The 17,919-nt window shown below is 43.6% G+C and overlaps 2 non-coding genes across 2 annotated transcripts; both read right to left on the bottom strand.

Moving 5' to 3' along the window:
• Positions 1–5,748: 5,748 nt before the first annotated feature.
• Positions 5,749–5,932, bottom strand: LOC142707534 (U2 spliceosomal RNA). The gene has a single exon (XR_012868497.1). It is a non-coding gene; the product is annotated as a U2 spliceosomal RNA (small nuclear RNA).
• Positions 5,933–12,074: 6,142 nt separating this feature from the next.
• On the bottom strand, positions 12,075–12,262 carry LOC142707535 (U2 spliceosomal RNA). The gene has a single exon (XR_012868498.1). It is a non-coding gene; the product is annotated as a U2 spliceosomal RNA (small nuclear RNA).
• Positions 12,263–17,919: the final 5,657 nt, after the last annotated feature.

Here is a 17,919-nt window from a genome sequence, read left to right as displayed (position 1 = left end):
TATTTTTTCTAAAATCTTATACTGGTCTGGCAGGTTAAAAGCATATGGCGAGCTTAAAACCGTAGAGAACCATCCGTACCTCCTCATAAAATAGCCAGTGTTAAAACGGATAAAATAAGACCAGTAGTGTTCCTTAAAAACAGTATTAAGACACAGTGTAAAAAAATGGATTAAAAGAAATGCTTTTATATTTGGAAAATCTTTACCACCCATTAGCTTTGGCAACATCACTTTTTCTCTCCTGAGCTTCTCCATCCTAGAATTCCATAAAAATGTAAAACATGCCTTGGTAATCTTTTTTAATAAAATATCAGGGGGAGGGAAAACCATACTTAGATATAATAAAATTGGTAAAATCACCATTTTTGTGATTAAAATTTTTCCCTCCATTGTCAGTTTTCTAAGATTCCATAAACAAATTTTCTTATTAACTTTTTGTGCCACCAAGTCCCAACTGATAAAACCATTGTTTGACTCATTGAAGGAGACCCCTAAAATCTGTACAGACTCCGACACAGGGACTGGAATGTCCTGTAAAATCATGTTGCCAATATTTAAAATATTACTTTTATTAAAATTGACTTTAAAACCGGAGGAGCAGCAAAATTGGTATATCTGTTGTAATGCTTTTTGCAGTGACGGGGCGTCCCTGCACAGGACCCCGACATCATCCATGTACCCCACTACTTTTGCCTCTAGTCCCCCCCCGCCCGGCAGGGGGACTCCACATATCTGCCTGTCATTCCTCAATCTGCAGAGTAGAGGCTCGATCGCACATATAAAAAGTAGTGGGGACAAGGGACACCCCTGCTTCACTCCGGAGTTTAAAAGGACATCCTGTGTCTTAAAACCCTTTACTAAAATCTTGCTCGTACAATTTTCATAAAAGGCCTTCAGAGACTGTAAAAAACCTTCTGGTATACCCATCTTTTCTAAAACCTTAAAAAGATAAAAATGTGATACTCTATCAAAGGCTTTCTCGAAATCTATGGATAAAACCGCCAATCTGCCTTTTCTCTCCTTCGTATCACCAATAGCATCTTTTAAAAGGTTTAAATTGTCCCATATGCTCCTCCCAGGTATCCCACAGACTTGGTTGGAGTGGACGATTTTCTCTATAACAGCCTTTAGTCTATTCGCGCAAATCTTGGCCATTATTTTGTAGTCTGCGTTTAGTAAGGTGATAGGCCTCCAGTTTTTAATATCTGTTTTGTCCCCCTTTTTATAAATCAGGGACACCTCGCCTTTCTTCCAGGACCCCGGGAGGGCTTTTGTTCTAAAAACTTGAGTAAAAAGGGAATAGAGATCCTCTTTTAAAACTCCATAAAATGTGACATAAAACTCTATGGGTATACCATCAGGGCCAGGGACTTTACCTGTTTTAAAACTCTTGATGGTATCTAAAATCTCCTGTTCCGTAATATCCTGTAATAAAAAATCTTTGGAGACAGGATTTAAAACAGCGTCAACCTCCTTCAATGAGTCGTTCATCAAATCAACATTAACAAGCTTTATATTAAAAAGATCCGCATAAAATCTGTGTACCTTTTTTAAAATATTGGCAGTGTTTGTATCTCCATCAACATTGTCTAACAGGGTATGCTTATCGTTAATTTTCTTAAAAAAGTACCTGGAGCAGGTCTCATTTTCCTCGAGGTGTTTCATTTTTGAACGAAAGACAATTTCCTTACCTCTCTGCTCCAGGCACTGGGAGATCTCCTTCCTAATCTCCATAATCTCCTCCTCCACCTGCATACCCTGTTCTCTGAACTTGTATTGGGTCTGCAGACGGGTATTCAAATTAGCAAAAAAATCCTGTTTTTCTTTTGCTTTTCTCCTTCCGATTTTTATGAAAAAGTCTCTTATTTTTATTTTTATTTTCTCCCACCATGAGACTATGGACATATTTGGATGTCTTACCCGTCTGCAGCCCTTATAAAAGGTAATAAAATCAGATAAAATTTGCGGATCATCTAAAAGGGAAACGTTCATTTTCCAGGCTTTTTTGACAGTATTTTTCCCAATATCATTTTTAACTTTAAAATACAATAATTTATGATCAGATAAAACATTGGGATTAAGATCACATTTAAAAGGCAGTACTTGATAAGAGCAGAATATAAAATCGATCCTGGAGCTACAGTTCACATTGCTCCAGGTGACGCCGGCCTCTGCAGATAAATTGCTGTTACATTTCTTAAAAACATCAGTAAGTTTAAAATCAGTAACTATATCTTTTAATAATGAGGAGGTTTTGTCATAATTCCTGCTTACTGAGTTAGAGAACCGGCGTTCCCCCTTTAAAATACAATTAAAATCACCCGCTAAAACAAGTGGCTCTGAATCGTTTAAAAAAAGGGGTAAAATCTCTAGCATTCTAGCTCTTTCATTCTTGTCCGAGGACCCATAAAAATTTAAAAACTGCCATCTAATACCGTCTATAAAAGCTTTGACCAATAAAATTCTACCTTGTAAAATTTAATTAAAACTGTCAATTAAAACGTTCCCTTTAAATAAAATGGCGACACCTGCGGCTCTGGAATCGTTAGACCCGGACCACACTGAAGGTCCGAGTCTCCAGTCTTCCTTATATTTGTTGTAGTTCGTGCGATGTGGGATACAGCATTCCTGTAGGAAAAAAACGGTGGCGGAAAAAATAGAAAGATAATCAAACAGGGCAGCTCTTCTCGTCTTGGAATGCACGCTCCTAACATTTAAGGAAATGCCACCTAACTCTGCCATGAGGAAAAGGGAAAAGAGACAGTCTTATGTAATCTTACCCGAGGAGGCCTCAGCAGTCCTCGGCGTTACCAGAGACCTCACTCGAACTCTCATCGCCCTCCGACTTCAAACCAACTGTATAAGTTGAGGAGATTGGAGAGGAACTCATGTCAGACAGCTGACCCCCCGCCATACCTGAGGCACTGATCGAAAATGGGTCCCATATGGACTCCACGGGCAAGGTTTCTGGAGCATCTCGTATGGCAGCCTTCTCCCCTACGATAGGGGCAGGAAACGCACTCGCGGCCGTTTCCGGGACTTCTGTCACCTCAGAGGTAGCTATGCTTGTCTCCCCCAACTGGCGAGAAGGGGGGAGACCTTCAGCTGGTGCTTCCGGGGGCGCGTCAACTGGTTTCCCTGCTTTCGCTCTAGCAGGTACTCCCATCGGCACCCCCGCTGCCACCTCTGAGTACGCCCTACGCCTCTTAGACCTAGCTGCCGCTCCACCCGGGTCCTCTGCCTCAGGTACGGGCTGACCCAGCACCTCCTGCGGCCCAGGCGGATCAGCTTCATCCGAACTACCCATCTCCTCCGTTTCCTGAGGGGGCTTTTTCGTCCGCTGATCACTGGCTCTTCTCTTAAACCGCCTTTGCTCTTTTGGGTCACCTGTTTGGGGGGGTCTGCTGGAGGTGTCCATGTCATTTGCCTCTTCACCTCCTGGTTCCTCTCCTTGTGCGGGGGCGATCTGGCCTGCTGGCTGCTCTGGACGCCTCGGCCGGACCTCGGGTTGTTCCGATCTGTGGGGACAAGTAGCATATAGATGACTAACTCGGCTGCAAAAACGACACCTTTTCCCCAGAGGGCAAGTTTTGGCCTCGTGCTCAGAGCTGCCACAATTCCTACAGGTGCTTTCGCAGAACTCTTTGGTGTGACCGTACTTTTGACATTTTCTACAGAATGGAGGCATTCCTGTATAAAAAAGATCTCCTGCCATATCACCTAATTTAAAGCGTGCTGGCGGCAACATTATCCCCCCTGCTGTATTGGCATCTCTATAACAAGTTACTAAAAATCTCCACTTTGACGTCCAAACTCCAACTCCGTTCATTATTTTGCCAATACATTTTACACTTTTGAAATAGGGGGATAAAAAGGACATCACATCTTTTAAATCAGCAAACGGGCAGTACATTTTTATCACAATCATCTTAGTGATGTCCAACACATGTTCGTAAAATTCAATACCGTCCAGTCTCGGATCGTTTTTTACCATGTATGCCGCCAGCAGATCTTGGAACACTCCATTCTGTACAAAAGTTATGTCATATGTTCTTCTCCTTGGATAGTCTTGTACCGCCAATATCTCCCGCTTCTGAATGTTGAAAATGCCAACAAGCACGGTCTCCACCAAGAACTTCAGGCCGCAGGTTGTCGCCTTCTCTTCTGATACAATGACACGGATTGTATTCTTTATCCGGGCATACGCCGGTATCTCACCAGGACTTTCGTCCATGGTGAGGGGTTTTCACGGAAAGTTACGCCACCCGTTGGTGACGCAACGTCTACGCAGCTTTCCCCTTTTCGGCCGAAGCCTACACGGGGGATATGTGGATCACAACTCGTTGCTCAGGACTAAGCCTCTCTCCCAAATAGCAGCACGGGGGTGAAGTCCAGGCGAACCTGGACGATCCCCCGAGGCCGAGAGAGAGGGTACCTGAGCACCTCCCAACTAAGACCAGGCAGCACTGACTACAAGTAACCAGCACTACACTTGATCTCAGCCAGAAGGCCGAGAAGCGATAACCCGAACGGGCCGCGCGTTGCCCGAGCCTGCCCGATACTGCTGTTCAGCCCTTGCAGCGATTCAGCCTACTTCTAGGCAATTCCATGGGGCCCTGCAGGCTCACACACTCACAGCTACACGGGAGGTGAATAAAGGCCGGAGAGGAAGCCAGACAGGATTTGCTTCTTTTGCTTGCACCACAATGCAGTGCTGAAAGAGGAGGAATCTACATAAAAACGCCTTCCTGGCAACGCCCAAATGCCCTGCTGCCATGCAGATAAACACTGGCAGCGGCAGCAAGTGCATGCCCACAGCCACCCCTTGTTCCTTCACACCTTGTATCAGCTGTAATCCAGTCCAGTCCAGTGCTGCCTGCTGAGCAGCACTGACCAACACTGCCTGGGCCCAGGCTTTTATCTCTGAGGCCCCATTATGATGTCAGAAAGCTGGCTCTGGCTCCTCAGGGCTCCACTATGACACGTGCAAAGTTCCGTCTGAACTTTATATAAGACGGTGCGGCTCAGTCAGTCACTCAGTGTTGCCTGAGAGGGCAACACTGCAACAGCCGGCCGCCAGGCTGTCTTTTTTTGCACAGCTAGTTGCCTCCAGGAGGCCACAAGAGGGAGACAAGGGACTGCAAAATGGAAAATAAGCATCCACCAACTTTACAGACAACTTCTCCTTGCTCCTACAACCTCCATCCTTGCACAGTTTGTTATTCTTCTAGGTAAAATAGTAACAAATCCAAATTGCTGCTCTCTTTGTAGGCAAGCAAGGCTTTGTTGCAACTGCAATTCTTACTCCTTCTTGAAATGTAGGGATGACAGTACATTCCATCACATCCATCTAGTGTACACAGGTAGGTCCATTGTGGCGGGCGGCTTTAATGGCTGTTTGCTGTTCCCCTACTCCACTCCACTATTTGACTGTGGTGCTGCATCAATCAGTGGCTGGCTCAGGTGCAGCTCTTTAACTTACCTAAAAGGGAGGGCGGAGAGAAGACAAGGAAGGTGAATGAGCTGATCCAATGTGAAATGCCGGAAACACAGACACACAGACGACACAAAACAAGAGGTGGCAATGTATTCATTAATTGCATTTAATCAATTAGCTCATTATCACTCATGCATTGTCCAACAGGTGTTGAAATAATGGGATTAAAAGGGGAGATCCCTTCAGAAAGACAGAAACAATGGCAAACACAAAAAACACTTTTGGAATCTGATTTTAGTCAACACATAAGGAAAGGGTGCACCGGTCCTGGAAATACTGCAATACCAGGTCAATGCGTGGAGTGGACAGAGCAAGCTCTATTTCCATCTCCCTGTTCTAAAAATCCATTTAATATATGGTCCCCAGATAGGGGACGTATCAGATATTAAACTGATAAGAACAGATTTTTTTTTTTTTTTTTTTTTTAAAACCTTCAGGTTTGGATTAATTTTGTTTAAAAGCACTCGTTCATATCCTGTCGATACTTACTATCAGTATCCTAGACATTCTGAACGGTTCTATCCAATCATCATCAGGCTTTTTCATTTAGATTTTTTTAAATTTTCATATAACAAAAAGCAAATACAGAAATCATATCAAAAAAATTCCACCCCTCCACTACACTCTCACCATATACCTCCACTTCAAAACCTTCCAAATCCCTTCTGCATCCACCTCCCCCAACCTTTCCTTATCTACCAAATACACTGTATACATCCTATCCAATACCATTCTCAAACATCCTTCCACCGTTACATCTTTCTTTCTAAACACATACAGGTTCCTAACATCCCACAAAACCTCTTTTATAATTGCTAACATGACAAATAATACCCTTTGATTTTTCTGACTTACACTCGCAAGCCCAAACAAAACTATTTCCATACATAACCTATTAATCCCAACCAACTCCTTAAGTAACGGACCCATACCCCTCCAAACTCCCTGTGCCACCCCACAATTCCAAAACAGATGCACTATACTTTCACTCCCACCACAATTCTCTCTTGGACACAAATCACTCCTCACAACTCCACGATTTTTCTGAAACTCTCTAACTGACAACCCACCATGCAAACTCTGCCATACAATCTCTCTCTGTCTATTTGTAATACCATCTGTCCTCAACCCCTTCCACACCTTACCAACACACTGACCTCTCACCATATTTATATTACATTGGACTTCCATATCTTTTATACACTTAAACACACTCTTCTTATCTTTCAAACATTCTTTCTTCACCGCTGTCAATCCAAATTTCCTCATAAAATTCTCAATAAACTCATACCATTTAGGACTCACAAACGCATACGGCTTCCTTAAATCTCTTTTTATCCATCCTATTTTCCCTAACACCTTCCCACCCAGAAATCTCACCATGCATGCAAATTTCCAATCACCTCCCAGCATCCTCTTCACTGCAAACATCACATTCACCCCTAAATACACTTCAATATTAGGAAAATTCATACCCCCATTCACCCAGTCCTTCAGCACAGTCTCTCTTTTCACTCTCTCCATTGTCGTTCCCCAAAAAAACACAAACACAATTCTATTCAATTTCCTTACAACCATATACCCTGGAGGAAACACCACAGCAAGATACAGAAAAATGGGCAAAATCACACTTTTTATCACCATTATCTTTCCTTCAAACGTCAACTCTCTCAAACTCCAAAATCTCAACTTCCTACTCACTCTTTTCTCCACATCTACCCAACTCTCACTTCCATCCAATTTTTCATCCATTTTAACCCCCAAAATTTGAATCGCTCCGTCCACTCTTTTCACACCCAAGTCCTCATTCATACCTGAACTTCCAAACCTCTTATACTCACTTTTCTTCCAATTTACCCTAAAAGCTGACGCACCACAAAACAAAGACACCAATAATTTTGCCCTCCTCAAAACTGCAAAAGAATCACACAGCACACACACATCGTCCATATACGCCAACACTTTCAGCTCTTTCCCACCACTCCCTGGAATCTGCACTCCTCTCATACACTTATCCTTCCTAATCATCTCTAATAATGGTTCTAAAGCACACACAAAGACTATAGGGGACAAAGGGCATCCCTGTCTTACACCCGAACACACCTTCACTTCTTCACTCACCCATCCGTTTATCAAAACCTTACTGCCCACACCCTTATACAACATCCTCACCATATTCACAAACTCTCCAGGAAACCCCATCCTCACCAACACTTTAAACAGAAAATCATGCGACAACCTATCAAATGCTTTTTCAAAATCAATAGACAACACACTAACCTCTTGCTTTCTCTCCCTTGCATCCCACAACACATCTCTCAACAAACAAAGATTCTCCCCAATCCTTCTCCCAGGAATTCCACACACTTGATCCTCCCCAATCACCTGATCGATCACATCTCTCATTCTATTGGCAATCATTTTAGCAAAAATCTTATAATCCACATTCAACAAAGTTATAGGTCTCCAATTCCTTACATCCTTCTCATCCCCTTTCTTATAAATCAGCACAACCACTCCACTCTTCATACTCTCCGCCAATCTACACTTTTCCCGCATAAAAACATATATCTCAATCATATCTAGCTTAATCACATCCCACATTCTCTTATAAAACTCCACTGGCAACCCATCCTCTCCCGGTGTTCTATTCACTGACATGCTTTCAATAACTGATTTAACCTCTTCCTCCCCAACTCCTCTCATCAGCCTATCATACTCCATTCTCTCCACCTGCTTCTCAATCACAGCCACCACCTCAGACTCCAAATCTCTATCACACTCCTTTACTGCATACAATTCTCTGTAAAACTCTTCAACCACTCCTAACACCACTTTCCCTTTTACCACATTCCCATCCTTATCATACACACATACCAAATCCTCTTTCTTCCCAATCACTTTTTTAAAAAAATATCTCGAACATTTCTCATTCTTTTCTAACTTATCCAATCTTGCTTGATACATAATTTCCTTACCCTTCTTCACCATCCATTCTTTCATATTCTTCTTAACTTCCTCAATCTTCTCATCCACCGCCCAACCATTCTTCTTCAAACTTCTCAAAAACCCCAATCTTTTATACAAGCACTCATACTTTCTCCTTCTACCAGCCGCTCTTCTATAACCAGCTTTCTTAAAATATACTTTTGTTTTTTCCTTCACCCAATCCCACCACTCCAACACATCTACAAACTCTTTCTTCCTTCTACACCAACTCCCATACAAATTAACATATTTCCCATACACCTCCTCATCTTCTAACAAATTAACATTTAATTTCCATAAACCCCTCCCACTTATACATTCCACATCCAAAACCAGTTCACACATCACACACTCATGATCTGAATATATTACCCTCATTTGCATATAATTTTTACCCATCACACCTTTCGACACAAAACACATATCTAGTCTCGAACTATAAATACCCCTGTCTGAAAAATATGTATCTTGGGGGTCTACCCCACATAATTTTATCACATCCTTCAACTGGAAATCAAACAAAATATTTTTAACCACATTACCAGACACATCCACATTTTTTCCATCAATCTCACAATTAAAGTCCCCTATCCACACAACCGGATCCTTCCCAGGCAAAAACATTTTCACTTTTTCAAACAATTCCACTCTTTCATTCTTATTAACTGGAGCATATATATTAATTATACGAACATTCACTCTATTAAATCTCACCACCACCATCACACACCTTCCCTCCTCAATAACAGTATGACTGCAAATTTCTATTTTTTTGTTTTTGAATAAAATCCCCACACCATCATTTCTATTTTTGTTTGACACTGACCATATTGCAGGCCCGTGCACCCACTCCTCCTGCCCCACCACAAAATCCAATCCACACTCTTGAACACAAATGACATCAACATTTTGATTTGCTAATATATCTAGTATAAGAGCTCTTCTGGCTCTACTCCTAAACACACGCACATTGGATGACAAAAACTTCAAAGACATAATCTAAAACAACCCAAAGGAAGAAAATTTAGCAACGCCATTATTTTAAGATTTTCCTCTGGAGTACTTTGGAAGAACCTTCTCCGCCAGAGCCTGTATCCATATGGGCCTCAAATAAAGATTCGAATGGGTTCTCCAACGAAATCGCCTCTTCTTCCACCTTCTCAAAACGTGGCTTTTTTGCCGTTTTCCTGGGGGGACGAAAACATTCTGCACCTGCGACAGTCACTTCCCCCCCAGGAGGTTCATCTTCCTCAGAGAGAGACCAGTCTATTCTTGCTGACTCATCCATCAGAATGCTCATGGGAGATTCCACAGCTGGGCTAATCAACCCCTCCCCCATCTCCACCTGCTGCTGGTCTTGCACAGCTTCATTTTATCTTTTTTCAGCCTCCTCAGACATCCTCAAGATTCTTGCTCCTTCCTCCCTCTTCCTATCAAGATCCATTTGGTTCCTTTGCTTTCTAGCTTCCTCCTGCTTCTTTCTTTCTTCCCTCCTCTTGACAACCTCAGGACAGTCTCTGTACATATGCCCAGTCAATCCACATAAATCACAGGCTCTAGGCTGTGGACACGCCCCAGCCTCATGTCCAGGATTTTTACAGTTCCTGCACAGTTTAACCCCTGGGCAATCCTCCTTTAAATGGCCAAATTTAAAGCAGTTCCTGCAAAAGGATGGCTGTCCTTGATAATACAGGTAGCCTCTGTTTCCAGCCACAGAAAAATTGGCAGGTGGGTGTCTCACTCCCCCAATACAGCTTTCATCAGGTCTTAATTTCACCCAGAATTTATATGTTCCATTAAAGATGTTAAGGATACTTTTCTGCCTTACCCCTCCTTTCACACTTAAACAGTACTGTCCAAGGAAGTTCTTTAGGATATTAACATCCGTGAAAGGGTTAAATACATGGATAAAGACAGTTTTTTCCTCTAGTTCAAACAGTGGAACAAATGTGACATTCCTCAGTACCAGGTTAGATGCATTGGTCTTCAGACATTCATAGAAGAGCAGGCAGGTCCCATCCACATAAAAGGAAATGTCATAGATACCTTGTTTCTTTGATTCCTGAATACAAAACACATCATCTTCAAGGGAAATACCCGCCATCTTTTCCACAATTTCGTGTCCAACATATGAGATGCTGTTCTTCATGCTGTCTGAGATCTCCACCTTCAGCCGGACTGTCTTCTGGATACCTGAGGAAAATTCCATACCTGCCATCTTTCAGCCTATCGGTCCAGGACCATAGGAGGATCGCCACTCAAAAGGTCTCCTGCTACCACAGGAACACTCGCACCCCCGACCCAGACCAGAGCAATAAACCCTGATCTGAGCCAAAAGGCCGAGAAGCGATAACCCGAACGGGCCGCGCGTTGCCCGGGCCTGCCCGATACTGCTGTTCAGCCCTTGCAGTGATTCAGCCTACTTCTAGGCAATTCCATGGGGCCCTGCAGGCTCACACACTCACAGCTACACGGGAGGTGAATAAAGGCCGGAGAGGAAGCCAGACAGGATTTGCTTCTTTTGCTTGCACCACAATGCAGTGCTGAAAGAGGAGGAATCTACATAAAAACGCCTTCCTGGCAACGCCCAAATGCCCTGCTGCCATGCAGATAAACACTGGCAGCGGCAGCAAGTGCATGCCCACAGCCACCCCTTGTTCCTTCACACCTTGTATCAGCTGTAATCCAGTCCAGTCCAGTGCTGCCTGCTGAGCAGCACTGACCAACACTGCCTGGGCCCAGGCTTTTATCTCTGAGGCCCCATTATGATGTCAGAAAGCTGGCTCTGGCTCCTCAGGGCTCCACTATGACACGTGCAAAGTTCCGTCTGAACTTTATATAAGACGGTGCGGCTCAGTCAGTCACTCAGTGTTGCCTGAGAGGGCAACACTGCAACAGCCGGCCGCCAGGCTGTCTTTTTTTGCACAGCTAGTTGCCTCCAGGAGGCCACAAGAGGGAGACAAGGGACTGCAAAATGGAAAATAAGCATCCACCAACTTTACAGACAACTTCTCCTTGCTCCTACAACCTCCATCCTTGCACAGTTTGTTATTCTTCTAGGTAACATAGTAACAAATCCAAATTGCTGCTCTCTTTGTAGGCAAGCAAGGCTTTGTTGCAACTGCAATTCTTACTCCTTCTTGAAATGTAGGGATGACAGTACATTCCATCACATCCATCTAGTGTACACAGGTAGGTCCATTGTGGCGGGCGGGCGGGCGGGCGGCTTTAATGGCTGTTTGCTGTTCCCCTACTCCACTCCACTATTTGACTGTGGTGCTGCATCAATCAGTGGCTGGCTCAGGTGCAGCTCTTTAACTTACCTAAAAGGGAGGGCGGAGAGAAGACAAGGAAGGTGAATGAGCTGTTCCAATGTGAAATGCCGGAAACACAGACACACAGACGACACAAAACAAGAGGTGGCAATGTATTCATTAATTGCATTTAATCAATTAGCTCATTATCACTCATGCATTGTCCAACAGGTGTTGAAATAATGGGATTAAAAGGGCAGATCCCTTCAGAAAGACAGAAACAATGGCAAACACAAAAAACACTTTTGGAATCTGATTTTAGTCAACACATAAGGAAAGGGTGCACAGGTCCTGGAAATACTGCAATACCAGGTCAATGCGTGGAGTGGACAGAGCAAGCTCTATTTCCATCTCCCTGTTCTAAAAATCCATTTAATATATGGTCCCCAGATAGGGGACGTATCAGATATTAAACTGATAAGAACAGATTTTTTTTTTAAGTTGGCTACCCCTTTTCAGGGGTGTCAATGATTTATTTCATGATAAAAAATACAGTTTACAATAAAACCAACTTTTGTACAAATGAATAACAATAAAATCAATATTTCATTGCATTACATTACATAAAAGGGACATGGTGGCAAATCTTTATATGTTGGAGTTCCATTCTTTCACAAACCATTTATTAAGAAGGGTGGCATTTCTTTTTTTGTCTAATAAATAATAAATGTACATTTCGCTAAAACAAAGACCTAAAACATCATCAGTAGATAAAACATCGTGCTTAAAAATCAGGATGTTCCTGGCCTTCCATAGAGCTTCTTTGGCGCAATTCATCGTCTTCCACGCTATTATCTTTTGGCTCGCGGTTGGGCATCCAAATAGTCCATATAAAATATCTTCATAATTCAAGTCTTTCAGGTCTGCCATCTTTGCCAAAAGAGGGAATATTTTTTTCCAAAATTCCTTCGCAAAATCACACGTCCAAAAAATGTGTCGAATCGTTTCCTCGGCCTGGCAGCCTTCCCTCGGGCAGACGGCAGACCTCGCGAGCCTCCTTCTGTATTGGAATGCCCGGCATGGAAGACATTGATGAATGCAGCTCCAGGCCAGGTCCATCTGTGTATTAAAAAGATAAAACACATTAATAATTTTGAAGATAAAAGCACTTCGTTCCTCATTAAAATTCTCAATCCTGCTGACCGTCTCACTTTCTCTTAGGTCTTTAATTAATTTTTTACTATTTTTCAGCTCATTTACATTTTTTCCCTTCAGGTTGAATAAGGTCACTATCTTTTCTAAAATCACATAGTTTATTGAGAGTTTAAAAGCGTAAGGTGAGGATAAAACAATGTTGAACCACCCAAACCTTCGCATTAAAAACCCTGTATTAAAACGTAAAAAATAGGACCAATAATGTTCTTTAAAAAGGGAATTAAAACAGAAACTGAAGAACTTGATTAAAAGAAACCTGTTAAAATTCGGAAAATCTTTGCCACCCTTCGGTTTGGATTTCATCACAATCTCTCTTTTAAGTTTCTCCATTCTGGAACTCCAAAAGAAGGTAAAACATGCTTTAGTAATTTTTTGCAATAAAACCGTGGGGGGAGGGAAAACCATACTGAGATATAAAAGCAGGGGTAAAATGACCATTTTAATAATTAAAACTTTTCCCTCCATGGTAAGTTTTCTCATGTTCCACATACATATTTTTTGATTTACCTTCTGCGCCACCATGTCCCAACTGATAAAACCATTATCGCACTCACTGAAGGAGACACCTAAAATCGTAATATTATCTGACACAGGGACGGGTATGTCTCTAAAAGCCATGCTTCCTATATTTAAAATATTACTTTTGTCGAAGTTCACCTTAAAACCGGAAGCACAGCAATAAAACTCAATTTGTCTGAGGGTTCTCTGAAGCGACAGGGTGTCCCTGCAAAAAACCGCTACATCGTCCATGTACCCCACTGCTTTAGCCTCTACGCCGCCACCCCCGGGCAGGGGGACTCCACGTATTAACTTATCGCGGCGAATTGTACACAGTAGAGGCTCTAATGCGCAAATAAAAAGCAGTGGGGACAAGGGACACCCCTGCTTCACCCCTGAGTTTAAAATCACGTCCTGTGTCTTAAAACCATTCACTAAAATTTTGCTTGTGCAATCTTTATAAAAGGCTTTAAGTGATAATAAAAATCCTTCAGGTATACCCATACGCTCTAAAACCTTAAAAAGATAAAAATGAGAGACACGGTCGAACGCCTTCTCGAAGTCTATAGATAAAATGGCTAATTTACCTCTTCTAGACCTCGTGTCCTCAATCACATCTTTTACCAGGTTAAGATTATCCCAGATGCTGCGGCCTGGCACCCCACACACCTGGTTAGAGTGTACAATGTGGGGTATTATGGCTTTTAATCTATTTGCGCACACTTTTGCCATTATTTTATAGTCGCTATTCAGAAGGGTTATTGGTCTCCAGTTCTTCAAAACTGCGATGTCACCTTTCTTATGTAGCAGGGAGACCTCACCCTTCCGCCAGGACTTAGGCAGCATCTTGGAATTAAAAACTTCATAAAAAAGGCTAAAAAGATCCTCTTTTAAAATGTCATAAAATTTGACATAAAACTCACTGGGTATACCGTCCGGTCCGGGAACTTTTCCGGCTTTAAAACTCTTTACCGTTTCTAAAACCTCCTGCTCCGTCAGCTCCTGTAATAAAAAATTCTGGGAGACAGGGTCTAAAACAGTAGTAATCTCCTTCAGTGAGTCACGCATAAAATTATGATCCACAGTTTTAACACTAAAAAGGTCAGCATAAAACTCATGAACTTTACTTAAAATACCCTGTACATCTGACACACCTTCAATATTTTTAATAATAGCCTTTTTATTGTTAATTTTTTTTAAAAAGTACCTGGAGCAGGTCTCATTCTCCTCCACATGCTGAATTTTGGAACGAAAAATGATTTCTTTGCCTTTCTGCTCCAGGCACTGAGCTATTTCTTTTTTTAAATTAGTGATGTCAGTTTTAACGTCAATTTCATTATCTCTCATCTTGTACAGGGTCTGCAGACGGGTGCTGAGAATTTTAAAAAAAGCATGTTTTTCTCTGGCTTTCGCCACGCTCTTTTTAATAAAAAATTCCTTTATTCTTTTTTTCATTTTCTCCCACCATGCACTGATGGGAGTACGCATGTCTCTCCCCCGCCTGCATTTTTGGTAAAATTCAATAAAATCAGTAAAAACCTGTGGATCATCTAAAAGGGAAACATTTAACTTCCAGGACTTCTTACACACCGGTTTATTAAAATCACGCTTTACATAAAATGATAAAAGCTTGTGATCTGAGAAAACATTAGTTAAAACTTCACAATTAAAAGGCAGTACATTCTCATTACAAAAAATAAAATCTATCCTGGAGCTACAGGTGGCGTTGCTCCAGGTAACGCCGGCTTCCTCTGGGCTGCTCCTATTACATTCTTTGTACAAATCTGTTAATTTAAAATCATTTACAATATCTTTGAGCAGTCCAGAGGTCTTATCGTAATTCCTACTTGTAGTACTGGTAAGCCGGCGTTCCCCCCTCAGGATACAGTTAAAATCACCTGCGAGGATAAAAGGCTCAGTTGTATTAATAAAAAGAGGTAACATTTCTAGCATCTCTGCTCTCTCCTTTTTGTCAGGTGAGCCGTAAAAATTTAAAAACTGCCATTTTACGCCGTCAATAAAAGCTTTAACCAATAAAATACGTCCTGGAAGAATCTCTTGAATAAAATCAATAAAAACGTTTCCCTTAAAAAGAATGGCGACCCCTGCTGATCTGGACTCGTTAGATCCAGACCAGACTGATGGACCATACTTCCAATCCTCTTTGTATTTATGGTACTTCATTGCATGGGGAATGCCGCACTCCTGCAGGAAAAAAACAGAGGCTGCCAGGCCAGATAAAAAACTGAAGAGAGCAACCCTTCTGACTTTGGACTTGGCGCCCCTCACGTTGAGGGAGATCCCCTTTATTTCAGACATCGTGGAGTTTTAATTGTGTTAGTCTTGATTTTAAAAAATAAATAATCGTGTTACTTAAAATCAGACTTGGCCTCCACCAGCAATACCAGAAATCTCGCTTGAACTCATCTCCCCGCCCTCGTCTGACTCTAGCGAGAAAGGGGATGATTCAGGAGAGGAACTACGTTCCGTGAGCGTCGAGCCAACAGCCCTCATCTCGTATACAGGGAGTCCAGATTCACACAGCCTTACCTGGGTCTCTAACGGCTGACCATATAGGTCTGTATCGGGTGGGTCCCCCAAGGGCCCCGCCGCTCCCCCCTGAGGCCGTGCAGGCCGTTCTAGAGGGGGAGGTTGCGCACATGGCGGGGTGTCGGTTGGCTCGGGGGGAACAGTGCCCACCCTCCTCACCAGTAACGACGAGGGGGCGGTCCTAGGAGGAGCCTCACTTTGCTTTACGGACGTATCCATTTGCTCCTCCCCTGTCACCCCCCTACCGGCACGCTCCTGTTTACCCTTTTTACGGGGACCCACTTTCAGCCAACCTTCCTCTTCAGACTCCGTATCTAGAGACCCAGGATTGGGAGCAGGCCCGGCATCCACTGAGCAACCAGCACTCTGGGATGCCTCAGTTATCTCACTGGCCTGCCCCTTCTCAGCCTTACGTTTGGCTTGGCGTTTTTCCTTCGCACTGGACTCCCTTCTCTCCTCTGAGGCTGTTGGCTGTGAGGTACCTGCTTTGGCTCCAACAGACCGTACCCTTGAAGCCCAGGTACCCCGCTGCTCCTTTGCAGCACTGGCTTGTTCCTCTCCCTGAGGGCGGGGCTGGTCCGCTGGTGGAGCACGTGGGGGCGCCCCGGGTTGCTCTTCTTCTCCGCTTCGGTACCTATGAGGACAAGAAAAATACAAGTGACCAGTTTTTTGACAAAAGTTGCATTTTTTTTCTTCTGTGCACTCCCTTATATTGTGCTCTTTGCTTCCACAGTTTCTGCAGGTGACATCGCAGTTAAAACTGGTATGTCCATAGGTACCACAAGCCCTGCAGAAGTTTGGCATCCCTGAGAAGTAGAGGTCGCCATTCACATTTCCAATTTTAAAACGAGCCGGTGGTAATCTCGTTTCTTGGGTGGAGGGGTCCTTAATCAGCGTAACTAAAAACTTCCATTTGGCGGTCCACACTCCACACTCGTTCATCACTTTCCCCAGGAGTTTGACATTTTTGAAGTAGGCAGCTAGAAATGCTGCCACTTCCATATCTCTCACATATGGGGAATACATTTTAATCACCACGAGTTTGGTTATTTCAAATTCATGCTCTACTACCTTGACTCCCGCTGCTACGAGTTCACCTTGTTTCCTCTCAGCTCGGTCCATAGCATCACGGAGTATTCCTTCTCCCATGAAGGTGACATCGTAGATTCCTCGCTTCGGGTAGTCCTGGATAGCCAAGAGCTCGTTCTTGTGGACCGCCAGCAGATCTTCCAAAATGGCGTGGACTAAAAATTTAATACCACGGGGACCGCCTCCACCCTCTGCCACGATAAATCGTGCAGAATTCTTAAGCCGGGCGTACACCGGCACCGCATCGGGTTCGCCTGCCATTAGCGTGGCCAGGTCGAACCGCACAGCTTTCGCTGCGCCCCTTGTCTTACGGAGACCAAGGGGCTGGGGGGGATCGCAACTCGTTGCTCAGGACTAAGCCTCTCTCCCAAATAGCAGCACGGGGGTGAAGTCCAGGCGAACCTGGACGATCCCCCGAGGCCGAGAGAGAGGGTACCTGAGCACCTTCTGACCAAAAACCTCCTGTATAAATACACTTGGTCTTAGCCAAAAGGCCGAGAAGCGATAACCCGAACGGGCCGCGTGTTGCCCGAGCCTGCCCGATACTGCTGTTCAGCCCTTGCAGCGATTCAGCCTACTTCTAGGCAATTCCATGGGGCCCTGCAGGCTCACACACTCACAGCTACACGGGAGGTGAATAAAGGCCGGAGAGGAAGCCAGACAGGATTTGCTTCTTTTGCTTGCACCACAATGCAGTGCTGAAAGAGGAGGAATCTACATAAAAACGCCTTCCTGGCAACGCCCAAATGCCCTGCTGCCATGCAGATAAACACTGGCAGCGGCAGCAAGTGCATGCCCACAGCCACCCCTTGTTCCTTCACACCTTGT

This window comes from Rhinoderma darwinii, unplaced genomic scaffold (assembly GCF_050947455.1).
Source record: "Rhinoderma darwinii isolate aRhiDar2 unplaced genomic scaffold, aRhiDar2.hap1 Scaffold_3463, whole genome shotgun sequence".
Taxonomy (NCBI): Eukaryota; Metazoa; Chordata; class Amphibia; order Anura; family Rhinodermatidae; genus Rhinoderma; species Rhinoderma darwinii.
This window is presented reverse-complemented; position numbering and strand designations above follow the sequence as displayed.